Here is a 6,053-nt window from a genome sequence, read left to right on the forward strand (position 1 = left end):
TGTACAAGAGTCTCCATCCGATGATAGTGCTGAATGTCAGCAGGTGTATAGTCAGTATGTAGGTGTCTCTATGCTCCTAAAGAGTCCTCTCCTGCTGAATGTTCAGGTTGTATAGCAGATGTTGATGTATTTAGTTTTTATCATGTCACCATGATTTAAGTGGGGGGGATAACCCTCCTCTAGGTTTCTTATGCCCCGGTAGAAGAATTACTGTTTTGTGTAAACTCTACAGTAAAGATGTTACATGAGAGTTCCTACTCCCTGCTGATGTTCGGTGTATAGAGAGAACTAGGAGATGGCTGGACTAGATATGTATCTGTGTCTCTATTTCAAAGAGTCCTCTCTCTGCCATAGATCAGTTTCAGCCGCTGGAATGTAAGCAGTTTATTTTTCACGGATATTTCTTAAGATATGTCTATGTGTCTCTACTTTAAGAGTGCCTCCCTGCTGATGTTCAGGTGTATAGTCAGTATGTCAGTTCTCAACCTTTTTTAAGCAGTTCCTCGTGTTACCCTGAACTTAGATTGTTCCAGGTGCTATATCTATGTTATTGTACAAAAAGTCCCAATTCTGGAAAAAATAAGCAATTCTGGATTTTTTTTGGTGAAAACATTTGGAGAAAAAACATAAGCATTTTTTGAACCGCGTGCCTCAGAGATGTCCCGCCCCTTAGCCTATCACGTACAATGTGTTTGAACGCTAGCCAATAGAATTGCAGGTGTTAGGCGTAATGATGTCCTATGGCAGGCAGAGAAACTCCCCCTGTCAAGGAGAAACTTCAACTGTTTTCAATCTTCTGGTCAAATAAGTTATTTAAATAAGTCCTTAAAAGCTTATTACAGCAAGTAATGCAGACGTCCTCTCAGATTATTGATTTAGCCCCAACTGTGGCCTTTTCATGCATTCAATCCACACTTTTCTCCCCCCCCACTCCGTCACTGGAGCGAGTGGCAGGAGTAGAAGAAGTGGTTTTCCGTCCTGAAGGTGAGACCGGCTCGCATTTGTCAAAAGACAGAGAACAACTGCCATATTGCTAACCTCTCCATCCATCATAGAGAGTGATGGGAGGGGAGACAACACACACACACACACACACACACACACACATGCACATCACACACTAACACACACACACACACAGCAACACACACACACACACACACACACACACACACACACACACACACCACACACACACACACACATATTGAAAACTCTCACCAACACTTAACGTTAAGCGTAAATTGGAAATGTATAACAAACTAACACATAACCTTTTTTTTAGTATCTGCTTATTTAAGCTTAACATTGATCTGAGTACTTCCTCTGGTTACTTAACTAATGTAGCTAATAGTTTCCTTTAGTCTTTAGTAAGTGAGACTCATACGTGGTGTCGATCCATATGGTTTGATCTAATAATATGTATTTTTGTGTTAGTATTGTAATTTAATACTATGTAATAATACATCTGTACTCTCGTGTTGGGGAACAACTGTTAGGCTGGTTGGGTTACCTCTTCTACAACTCGCCCTAACACACACACACACACACACACACACACACACACACACACACACACACACACACACACACACACACACACACACCACACACACACACACACACACACACACACACACCACACACACACACACACACACACAACACACACACCACACACAGGCCAGGTCTCTAGTGGACACACGCGGTTTGATCAGCGCTGATACATGTTGGACCAACGTCTAATCTAGAAAAATTGCCAAGAAATGAATTAATATGCAAATTCATCCTTTATGATATAAATGTCCTGTGAAGAGAGTGAGACAAGAGGCGGGGGAGGAATACAGAGGGGGAAGAGAGAGAGAGAGAGAGAGAGAGAAAGGGAGGATAGATAAGGTGGGAATTAAGAGGAGAGAGAAGGGAGAGAAACATGAAGAAGCAGAAGAAGAAAGGGCGGAGGTGGAACAAGAGGGAGGAAGACAAGAAGGAAGAAATGAAGAAGTGACGGAGGAGAGGTGGAAAACGATGGAAGGCGGGAAGAAAAAGATGGAGGGGAAAGATGAAGACAAAAGAAAGGAAGGAGGAAATGAGAGGAAGGATGGACAAGAGGGAGGAGAAGAGGGAAAAGAAAAGACAGGAAAGGGATTGAGGCTTCTCACGAAAGGACACTCTCTCGCTCTCTCTCCCTTTCTGTTTCTGCTCTCTCTCTCTGTTTTCTCACTTCTCCCTCCATCCCTCCTCACTCGGTTCTCCAGGAAATCAGCCTGGATCTGACGGAGGAATAATGATGATGGAGGGAGAGAGAGAGAGAGAGGGACTGTCTCTCTCTCTCTCTCTCTCTCTCTGTGTTTATCACTCTTGAATTAATAGGATTAGTTTCCCTACAGAAAACACACACACACACACACACACCACACACACACACACACACACACACACAACAACACACACACACACACACACACACACACACACACACACACACACACACACACACACACACACACCACACACACACCACACATCACTTTCATTGTCAAACAGCCACCAGTCTCCCTCTTTCCATTTTTAACACACACACTTTTATATCAACACCTCCTCGCCAAGGCTACATGCTCCCGTGTGTGTGTGTGTGTGTGTGTGTGTGTGTGTGTGTGTGTGTGTGTGTGTGTGTGTGTGTGTGAGTGTGAGTGTGTGCAATTAAACCATTTCTGCAAGAATGAAGTGAATGATGGAGGACAGACACAGGGGAGAGGGGAAGGAGAGTAAGACAGAGGAAGAAGAATGGCTTTGGAAGTGAGAAAGTTAACATGATAGAAAGATGAAGAAGGGAAGAGGAAGAGGAGGATGAGAAGGAGGAAGAGTATCAGAGGGTGTGTGTAGAACATGATGAAAAGAGAAACGGGGGATGAACAGAGTGAGATAAAGAAAAGACAGACTAGAAGAATAAGAGTGAGGAGACGCAAAGAAGTGAGACAAGTCGAGGACATCGAAAGTGAAAGAAACGTCATGAGGCGGAGAGAGAAACTGGGTACATCATGAACAATGGAGGAGGAGTAAGAGATTGGAAGAAAATAAGTTGAATAAAAGGTGAAGATGTAAAAGAGGGGGAACAAGTTCTGCGACAAATAAAGTGAATAAAATGAGAAGGAGAATAAGAGGATGAGTGGGAGAAAACATAGGAAGAACAGAAGATAATGTATGTTGGACACGAGCCCAGGTGTAGGTGCTGTCTTCCTTGATCTCAGGAAGGCTTTTGACACCGTTGACCACCAAGTGCTCCAGCATGGAGAGGAGTACTCCGGCAGTTTTGATACATTTGTTTAAGTCTTACTTATCGAACAGAAAACAGTGTTTTGGTCAACGGAGCCAAATCGCCGTACCTTGTGAACCCTGTTGGGGTTCCACAAGGCTCCATTCTCGGACCATTACTGTTTTCTCTGTACGTTAATGACTTGCCTAATGTATGTCCTGAGTTGAATGTGCAAATGTATGCCGATGATGCGGTCATCTTTGTACACGGGAAGAACACAGAAATGATCTCATCCTGTCTCTCAAAAGCTTTGGACAAGGTTCACCACTGGCTGAACAACATTTGCTTACAGTTAAACGTAAAAAAAAACAGTAAGCTTGATGTTCAGTAAACGACGCAGTCCAAAATCGAAGGATTCAATGTGTGTTTTTAATGGATCAGAAATAGACTAGTCTCCCACTTCAAGTATCTTGGAGTCATACTGGAGTCAAACTTGACTTTTAAGAAACATATTAAGAAAGTATCCAACACCATTAAATTCAACTTGGCAACATGTTAAACAAATCAGACCTTTCTTAACTGTCAATGCTGCAAAGTCACACCTCCACTGTGTGACTCTATCCCACATTGAATACTGTTTGACAAACTGGTCGTTTGCTTGAGCCACAAACCAGAAACCCAGAGAACAGCTGTTCAAGAGAGCTATCCAGGTGTTTGACAGAAAGCCTTATGCATACCACCACTGCACCATCCCTGAGAAACACCATTTTCTGAGTTTTGACCATTTTTAAGTCTTTTAAAAGTATGTGGTTTTGTTCCTAAAGTGTGTACAGGACTGCGCCCCCCAATCCCCCCCCTTAAGGGAATTCATCCACAGAAAACAGGCACTGGCCGGCTGCACTAGGTCAGTAAACCAGTAGGAGACTGTGAGGTCCACGCGGCAGCAGACCACTTTTGGACAAAATGTCTGAGGCCCAACTGAGATATCGGGATTGTCCCACTCTCAATAGTTTCAAGGTTCAACAGGTTCTTGTATTAGTCAACTAAACATAGCTACTCAGAGTAATGGCTTCTCGCCAAACAATGCAACACAATAATACAGATAAGCAGACAAGCATTAAAATAATATTAAAGTATATTATATTAAAAGTTATACAAAAAGAAAATAGTTTAAAAAAAAAGAAAAAAGTGGAATAAGTGCAAATACGAGTCTATATACCGAGTTATTGGAATGATATATAGATTAATAGATAATTACTAAAAGCAGATGAATATTATGAAATTGTTTCAGGCAGTTCAGTTGTTTAACCCCCGTCTATTGCCTGGCGGGACCCGAAGCTTTTAAAGTGTCACACTCAAAGATGGTTGAGAAAAAACAGACGTGGCAATGCACCGCTAACACACTTAAGCACAGGGGGCATCTCGTTTGCACTTTCTACTACATCGTAGCTGCTACAGTGCAGCTGCCATGTGGTAAATTACTATGTGTATGCTGGGGCTCTTGCCCTTTTTGAACTTTTTGCACCATCAATGTATTTTGTTCTTTGTTTTTGCAGTTTGTAAACTATGTAATTCTCTTAAAGTGTGTTATGTGAGGGATGCGGATGGAAATGAGCTAAGGCTAAGTCTTGGGCAGCTCGTTACGCTTCACAGCATTTGAGTGTTTAAAGTGTTCATCAGCTGAGCATTGTCCCCTGCCAAATAAACCAGAACATGAATACAAATAGGAGGAGGAGAGGAACATTTGTTGATAGAGGCAAGAATAAGAAAAAACTGAAGAAGCAGAAGAGAGTAAATGGATAAACGAGAAGATGGAGAGGAGGAAGAGGAACCAAAGAAAGAAGGGAGTTTAGGAAGCTTTGCATTGAATAAGTTTTTAATGATGTACAAGAACGTGGAAAGAAGGACGGAGGAGGAGAGGATACGAGGAGGAGGAAGAGCCCGACCATGTGGGATTCGGGGTGGTTTTCTCATTCTGCCTCGTTCCTCCCCTCTTCTGGACGGAGGCTCCTTCAACCGACGAGATTAGGGCAAACCAAAGGCAGCAGGTGGCAGACTCTGGGACCTCATTATCTAGCGGCAGGAACAAACTTCCCGTTGAAGGACAATTATGATTAATTAAAAAAGAAGCAACTCACCTAGCGCTGTGATCTGTGGACAATAACCCCAGAGTGGCTCGAGGGTTTCCTTACACGAGTGTGAGTGTGTGTGTGTGTGTGTGTGTGTGTGTGTGTGTGTGTGTGTGTCGGTGTGTGTGTGTGTGTGTGTGTGTGTGTGAAGTCTCTGTGGGACAGCTGTATCATTGTCAGACCGGTCTAATAGCGCTGCTGCTTTCACTGATAAGCTAGCTAACGATGACGGAGACGAGACAAAGCGAGGCTAAGCAAGGTCAGGCGTGACCCTCCAGCAAACAGCCGGCAAAGTGGTACGGGAAAGCGAGGAAGAACACAAATAATAATTGGCTTAACAAGGCGGGATATAATACGGCAGATAAGACGGACACATGTTGCACGTTAAGTGGCTGGGAGGTAAGGCAGGAGGGGAACAGCATGAATAACTGCACAGAGAAAGCGGAGTTTTAGAAAGACACAAGGACAAATAATCTGATCCTGGGAAACTATGGACATCAAATAGTTGATTTTGGGAGGCTGTGAAACGCTCCTTCTCCTGAAGAACGAAAAAACAACGCTTGTTTTAAAATCTCACTGGTTCAACATAAGCACAATACCCCTGAGGCTATTACACTAAAACACTGTGTGCTGGTTGATGTGATAGACTCGTCGTGGCTGTAAAACTATGA

Source organism: Notothenia coriiceps, unplaced genomic scaffold (genome assembly GCF_000735185.1).
Source record: "Notothenia coriiceps isolate Sejong01 unplaced genomic scaffold, NC01 NC01_scaffold00000339, whole genome shotgun sequence".
NCBI classification, from domain to species: domain Eukaryota; kingdom Metazoa; phylum Chordata; class Actinopteri; order Perciformes; family Nototheniidae; genus Notothenia; species Notothenia coriiceps.